General features: G+C 50.0%; 1 pseudogene; it reads right to left on the bottom strand.

The window, feature by feature from the left end:
* Positions 1–7080: 7080 nt before the first annotated feature.
* Positions 7081–8211, bottom strand: LOC136539455 (probable membrane-associated kinase regulator 6; annotated as a pseudogene).

Raw genomic sequence — 8211 nt, 5'->3', positions numbered from 1 at the left:
CACGCTCGAACATGTCCCCCCACACAAATGGGGAGGTATTGAATGATGAAGTGGTCATCATCCACTCCTCTGGCTCGGTAGGCAAGCCAGAAGTGTTTGAGCCATATACCTGGATTCGTCTCCCCGGTATATTTCGCGATGTTGGTCGGCGATCGGAAGCGCTGTGGGAACGATGCTCTCTGGATGTGTTAGCCAAAGGCCCATGGTCCTAGGCCATCCGAGCTAGGACTCTGGTCGTTGGGTCGGTGACCACGCCTAGGGTGCATTTCACCGGTCCCCTCGATGGTCCAGTCGGAGCCCATGTTGTCTGCTCTCACCGCCGCCTGATGGACGTCATCATCATGCCGGGCCCGATGTTGGTTGTTGATGACGTTGCGAGCATCTTGGTTTGGCCCGAGGCGTTCACGCACAAGTGGTCGGTGTGGAGCGGGTGCCAAGTCAGGCTATGGCATAGCTGCGCCCTTCTGTTCCATGCCCCACAGCTACAGTGGTGAGTGGATGGAGTGGTTGGACTGGTGCGCTCCCATTCCCCCGATAGGGAAAGAGGTCACGAGTCGGTGGTGCGACGCGGAGCTTTCTGCCTATTGAACAGCGATGGTTTCCACCAGTGCCCAGAGGTTCTTGTGGATCGCCTGTTCCTAGGGGTAGTCTGGCTCGAGAAGGCCACACAGAAGCATCGTTGCCATGGCGATGTTATAGACGACCCGAGCGAACTATGGGGGATCATTCTCCCCATCCATGATGTTGCGCTGGACCTGGCGAGCATGACCCCGGGCGCCATTCGCTGGGTTACGCGCACAGGGCACATCGTGGTGTGCCGAGCGCGCCGACACAGGTGGTGGCTAGTTCTGCCGCCTTTGTCGTAGCTCCTCGCTGTGCTCCTGGGCACATGCGAGGGCATCCATGCGAGGGTCTAAAGGGGTGTGGGTCTATAGAGACTCCGCCACCATCGACGGCTATCTTGGAGCATCCGCCATAGCGCACTCCTAGGATAGAAGGGTGGCTGGGTGCCACGACATCACCGATGCTGGAGCCGTCTCTCTCGACATCATCATCCATGACGTCGTGAAAAGAGGTAGAAGCGTAGCCTGCCATCCCCACAAATTCGGATGTGAGAGGGGGCGGCACCAGCATCCTTTGGAGCCCCCAAGCGTACGCGTCCGTGGGGGACGCGAGGCCATAGGGGAACCGGTCGCATGGCGATCGCGGCAGGGACAACAGAGATTCTACGGAGAATCAGCGAAAGACAGTAAATAGCGAGTAAATAACAAAGCGTATGTTACTCACAGTTGGCTTGAGCCCTGCATGGGCTCAGAGCGAAGCACAGGCGCCTCATCATTGAGGTCACTGGGAGTCCTAGAGCCGATGGAGGGCACCCCTCCAATGGGCGTCGAAACAAGTGCCTCCTCGCGGAGGTGTAGTACGCCGAGCCGTCGATGATGAAGTCCAGGCTTCCGAAGAGGAAGGCCTAGGATAGCTTGAAGATGGGAGGAACCCAGACCCCAATAGGTGGGAGCGCGGGAAACTCTAGTGAGCTGAAGTGAGTCATATCGCTTAAGCCCACCATGGCGAAGATGGCAGAAAAGTGGGCCATCCAATGACCAAAAAGCGTGAACGTACGGCGTCCTCCCTACGGACGGCGCCAACTATCGGTGTAGAAAGTGACCAACACGCAAATGTTTGTAGTTTTGCCGTACATTTTGATCGGATGTGGCCTAGCACTCAATGACACAGGGTTTATACTGGTTCAGGCAACGTGCTCTACGTCCAGTTTGAGTCGGTCGGTGACTTTATTCCTGAGCCCAGGTGCTCAAAGTTTGCTGTGGGGTTACAAATGAGAGGGAGTAAGATGGGGGGTGCAAGAGGTCCGGTCGGACTCTGGACCGAAGGGCCAAGAGAGACGGGAGCTCCTATGTGCGCTAAGTATTTGAGCATGTGCTCTGTTGGAATCGTTCGGATCATAGGTTGTTCGACTCTATGAATCGATCGTCCTGGTGGTCGAATTGTTGATGTTCTCTGTGTTTGTGAGATTGATCATCGATGGAGTTGTCGTCTGGTCCCTGTATTGGGAGAGAGTGTATCCCCTTTTATAGATGAAAGGGACGGCCTTACAAGTAAGAGAGGGAGAGTTTATGTATGCTACTAAGTCTTGTTGCCCACGCCATTGGGTACAATGATGACTATAGGCGTCCACAACACTGTTTATGTCAGACGCATGTGGGAGGTTTTATCGTATTCATCATGTATGGCAAATGACGGCGCCTATAACAATGTTGATGCCTAGAGGCATGTGGGAGGTTTTACTGTGTTTGCCTGGCATGGGAGTTAAGGGCGCCCACAACACTGTAGGGCAAACGTCGGCGCCCACAACACTGCTTGGGCCCTGACATGCCTGGAAGGTGGCAAATTACCCTTCTGACATGTCCTGTCGGTACTGTGCTATAGGTGTACAGGGTACGGTCCTTGGTATTACGGTTGACTTGAGCGCTCTGCCTTACTTGCTCTGCTCGTTTCCTAGGTCCTCATTGAGCGGGCGTCCCCAGTCGGTTGGTCCCAATCGGTTTCGACTACGCCAGTCGGAGAAAAGCTGTAAGCAGAGGTTCGGTGCATCCCCGGTCGAAGACGCGGGTCGGAGTCGGAGGCGAGCATCGTCCCTTTTCTGGCCAGGCCTTCCGGTTGGAGAGGCGGGCCGAAGTCGGAAGCGAGCGTCGTTCCTCCTTGGCCAGGCCTTCCGGTCGGAGAGGCGGGCCGGAGTCGGAGGCGAGCGCCGAAGTCGAAGTCGGAGGCGAGCTGGCCGGGCCTTCTGGTCGGAGAGGCGGGCCGGAGTCGGAAGCGAGCGTCGTTCCTCCTTGGCCAGGCCTTCCGGCCGGAGAGGCGGACCGGAGTTGGAAGCGAGCGTCGGTCCTCTCTTTGGCCAGGCCTTCCGGTCGGAGATCGTCCTTCTGGCCTGTCGTTAGGTTTTTGGGCCAGCCCAGGAGTTGCGCGTCGTTCGCAACATCGTCTACTGAGCTGAGCTTTTTCTGGAAAGCAGGTCCATGAGGGACCCCGGGTTTATGAACCCGACAATCACAGAATACATCACATCATTATATACTACGTGAACATCACATGTATACTACGCGAACATCACAAAATATATCATAAAACGTCACATCTATACCACGTGAACATAAAAAAACATGATAGAACATCACATTTATAACACGTGAACATCACAAAAAATATCATAGAACATCAAATGCATACTATATGAACATCATAAAAAACGTCACAGAACAAGACATAATATATCACGTGAACATCACAAAAAATATAGTAGAACATCGCATCTATACTATATGAACATAGCATATCATGGAATATAGAAAATAAAAAAATAAACTAGAAATAATTTTATAGTAATAATAATAATAATATAAAAAATGAAAAGAATAACAAAGAAGAGAAAACACACATAAAACATGAATAACAAGTGATAAATATATAAAAAATAAGAAATAAAAATGAACACAAAAAATAAAATAATTAAGTAGAGTACAATAACACAGAATAGAAAAATAAGAAAAGAAAAAGGAAACAGAAAAAATATAAGAAATAAAACAAGAGAAACGAACGTAACAGCCTACTAGGAGTTAACTAAGAAGAAAATAAGCAGAAAAAAGACGCCAACTACCAGCCTATATCGAGAGAAGAAAAAAAAAACATATGTACCGGAAACATACAAAATAAAAAATGAAGTATAACATGAAACGAAAAATAAAAGATAAATTGAATAAATGAAATAAAAATAATAAGAAAAAGGAAAGGAAAGAAAAGAAAAGAAAAGAAACATACATAATATAAAAAATGAAAAGAATAATAAAAAATTACATAAAACATAAAAGAAAATAAAAATAAACAAATAAAGCATGAAAAGAAAAAAGAGAAAGAATAAAGAAAAGAAAAGAAAAAATAAAATAAAAATAAAAATGAAGCACAAAAAGAAAAGAAAAAAAGAGAAAAAGAAAAGAAAAGAAAACATACGTACAACATAAGAAAATACACGTACCTGCGCCCTCGCTCGTGCACGTGGTGAGCCGGCCTCGGTGCAGCGTCCGTACAAGCTTGCAGCGGATGATTGGCGCGGCGCACGGCTTCCGTCCGGCCGTTCGGACCGGAAGAGTTCCGCTGTATGATCCCTTTTAATTGAAAATTGGAATACTATAGCAACCCCCTCACAGTTTTCTCTAAGGGCCCGTTCCTTTAGTCTGATTTCCTGCCGGAAAGCTTCCCGGTGATGGTTGGCCTTATAAAATACAGCTACGTTCCGACTTGGATCGGTTCCAGCACTCCATTTTCTGCAAAACGAACGTGCCCTAAAGAAACGTGATCGGTGTGACGGTGGTGGACACGATTTTTTCCCTAAAAATAAAAAAACCTGGAGACCTGGGCCCAATGACCGCTGCCCTCAACGACCATTTCTGTTCACTTGATTTATAAATCATACTTTTTTAGCTAACGAATAATATTAGTTTCAGCCATAGCTTATCAGCCAAGCGAACATGCCACGTACACGCCGGACCCTCGGCGAGGGCCACCCTAGCCGTATAGCCCACGTCCCCCGCGCCGTGCCATTTCTGTCCTGTCCGCATCTTTTGGCCGCTCGCGACGACACGATCCGCCCACTCCACTCCCACTCGACACCGCCGTCGTCGCGCCCACACAGAGAAAGCAGCAACAAGCAAGCAAGCGCGAGCGCGAGCGCGCGGCCGACCTCGAACGTTCAGATGATAAGGTACGTGTGCCGATACGATAAGATGCGCATGGCGCCATCTCGTCTTCGACGATCGAGAACGATCGCCGGTCGGGAGCCGGCCCGGGCGATACGACAACCCAAGCTCCCATCGGCGGCCGGCGACTCGTCACATCGGCCGGCCGGCTGGTCCCTGGCCGGCGGACGCGTCTTGAAGATTAAGGTGGCGAGCCAACCGTACGTACAGTGCACACGCCCCGGTTTGCACGTCGTCTGTCTCATGCCGAATTGCCTGCCGGAGATACTTCGGTTTCACTGCACATCAGCGCATGTACATACATGCGACGACAACGTTGTGCTGTGCAGCAGCAGTGCACGGCAGGACCGGAGGTAGCCATAGCGTGGTTGGTGCAGATTGACACGCAGGCCGGGTGGATGCGTGCCCCTGCTCCGACCGGCACAATGATTTCCGCCGCGCAGCCGCATATACTTGCGCGAGTGCGGCCAGGCAGTGAACGGCGAACTGGTGATAGGTGACCGGCCATCCATCGGCTGCCCTGCCAAGCTGCCTCATGCAATCGCGACTCGCGAAGGCATCAATCAGTGCCCAGCAGCCTACACGGATCCGCATCGCCACACTGTTCACTCGCTCAGCCTCCACAAAAGTCATCCACGTTGGTCCCGTTCGTTTCGCCGAAAAAAAAACTAAAACACTGTTTCAACTGATTTATGATGAAAGAAAAATACTCATCTCGCTGGAAAACTGAAAAGTACGGATTACCAGACACGTCATGACACTCACATCCTATGTTTGCTACGCTCAAGTACTCCACTCGTCTCCTGCAGTAGGTTGTAGGTTGATTGCAGAGGGTAGGATAGATTTTCCTGAGCCCTTGTTTAGTTGAAACCCAAATTCTAAAAAGTTGCTACAGTATCTGTCACATCGAATGTTTGCAGCCCGTACATGGAGTATTAAATGTAGACGAAAAGAAAAACTAATTGCACAGTTTGGTGGGAAATTGCGAGACGAACGTTTTGAGCCTAATTAGTCCATGTTTGAACACTATTTGCCAAATAAAAATGAACGTACTACAGTAGCCCAAAAATCCAAATTTCGCCAACTAAACAAGGGCTGAGCTGATGAGCGTTGGGTGACAAAATCTGGAGCTCTGTCAGCTAAGCATGTGCTCCTAGGTTTTAGGTGGCATCATCATCGAGAGGGTTGCCAAGTGAAGCAACGCTGCCAGTTGTCTTTGAACACTCAACCTTCCTCTTGAACGTTGAAAAGTTCGACAGAAAATGTTGGGGGGAGTTAGAAAATATCTTTTTCCTTTGGTAGGACAAGCAATCTTCCGTTTCACGTAGGCGGCTCCTGGTTTTCAAACATCATCATTTTTACGCGCACAACAAATGTTTATACCGCTTGAACTGTTTTCATTCCTAATGTGAAAAAATGGTATTAATAATTGTAAAAAATGACCAAGGAGCTGGGAGTGAGATGAATGGAGTGGAAGGTGGGAATTGAATCGAGCATGTTCAACGTATGTAATAAAAATGATTCTACAAATGGAAAAATATTCCATGCGTAAAAGGAATTTTTAAAAAATCAATATAAAGAGACACCATGTTAACTACTCCTTCATTTTTAAATTATAAGTGATACATAGCTTTTATTACATATATAGACATATCCAATATCTAGGAATCAATGTACCTATAAAAGTTAGACTTATAATTTGGAATGGGGAGAGTACCATCCAGGTGAGACGACACACACACACAGGGAGAGAGAGAGAGAGAGAGAGAGAGAGAGAGAGAGAGAGAGAGAGAGAGAGGGGGGACATTTTAGGTTTAGATATGCGAATTAAGAAATAATAGAAATGTATAGTGTACAAAAAACAAGGAGAGAGATAGAGACAAATAAAGATACAAATGTACTATTGAGAAAAGAAAAGGGTGTATTGGAAAAAGAGAAATGTGCATCGAGAAATGAAATTATGAGAATGGCAACTATTTTGGGACACAATTTGAATGGTAAGGTGGAAGTATTTTGAGATGGAGAGAGTATGAAGTAGCGTTTGAGATGTCTCCCCGAGGCCCTTTGATGATTCATTTCCCAAACACGAAACATCTGTCAGCAACAGTTTTTTGCTTTCGGAACTGAGAACTTGGAGATGCAAAAACGTGTTAGGCCCCTCAAACGTCTTATTGTTAATGGGTTTTTTTTAATGGTTGCAAAATCGTGCCGAGAACATATCCTGTACTCCCATGCACTTAGGTGCTCCCGTGCCATGTCTTGGTCATCAGCTTCATGCCAGGGGAAAACACATGGGTTTTGATTTGGTCCAATAAATGAGATGTTAAACGGGTAATTTGCCACAAATTGTTGCTGTTAATCACCTAACAATGCATTGTTCCAGCTCTTTGCACTGGGCCGATGCATGCATAGTTACACAGAGCCAGGGCGAAGACAGAGCACAGAGAACGCCGTACCTCTAATGTACAAAGACAGTTACTACAGTAATTCGCCTCACAAGATCAAATTCCCATGGGCACAATTCCTCACCACTGTACTGCATGTACATACTGCGAAATCAAAATTACGTGAAAAAAAAAGTCTAGATGAAATATTATTATATCCATCTTCCTCTTGAATCTGGTCGCTTCGCCAACCAAAAGTGTTCTTGCAAGAGCCCATTCTTGCGTGTGGTGTTCAGCATTCGGTGCAAGCGGTCAGCAAGGATTTCTTGCAGTGGAGGATGGCGTCGCGCACGGCGACGTCGGCGTTGCCGTGGCACCAGTACTCCGCGGCGCCAGACGAGGCGCTGGACGACGTCGATCGGCGCGCTGGGGTGGTCGTGGCCACCGCCCTGCTGGAGCGTGGCGCGGAGAACACTCGCCCTGGCACTGGCACTGGCAGCCGCAGCGCCCTCGCCTTGCGGCACAGGGGCACGAGGAAGCGCAGGTACCTGAGCAGAATCCTCCGCGTCGCCAGCAGCGGCTTGTTGGCGCCGCCTGCGCCTGGGCGCGGCGAGGCGGAGCTGATCACGGACGCCGGCGTGCTGTGCGCCGTGTGGAACGCCGGCGACGAGCACGCCGACGCGTCGGCGTACGACGAGCCGCCAATAACGTCACGGGTGCCGCCCTCGCAGGGAAGGTGGAGGAGGCTGTCGTCGGAGAAGATCACGAGGCCGGCGCTGCTGGCCAGCAGCGGGGAGCAGCACGCCCCAGCGCGCGGAGGCAGGCCGAAGTGGAATCCGCCTTCCTCCGACGTCGTCCACCGCATCGAGAACAGCTCCTCGGGGTCCACGTCAATGAAGGACGCCGTGGAGCTGCTAAAAGACTCGCCGAGGGCGGCGGCATCGACGTCCAGGCGCTCGAAGGATGGCGCCGAGCGACCGCGGCTTGCACCTGGGCCATCCGCCGCGGGAGAAGCTGTCGCTGCGAGACGGCGAGGCCTCCATGGAGCGAGAGAGAGA

The sequence above is a fragment of the Miscanthus floridulus genome, chromosome 2 (assembly GCF_019320115.1).
Source record: "Miscanthus floridulus cultivar M001 chromosome 2, ASM1932011v1, whole genome shotgun sequence".
Classification (NCBI taxonomy): domain Eukaryota; kingdom Viridiplantae; phylum Streptophyta; class Magnoliopsida; order Poales; family Poaceae; genus Miscanthus; species Miscanthus floridulus.
This window is presented reverse-complemented; position numbering and strand designations above follow the sequence as displayed.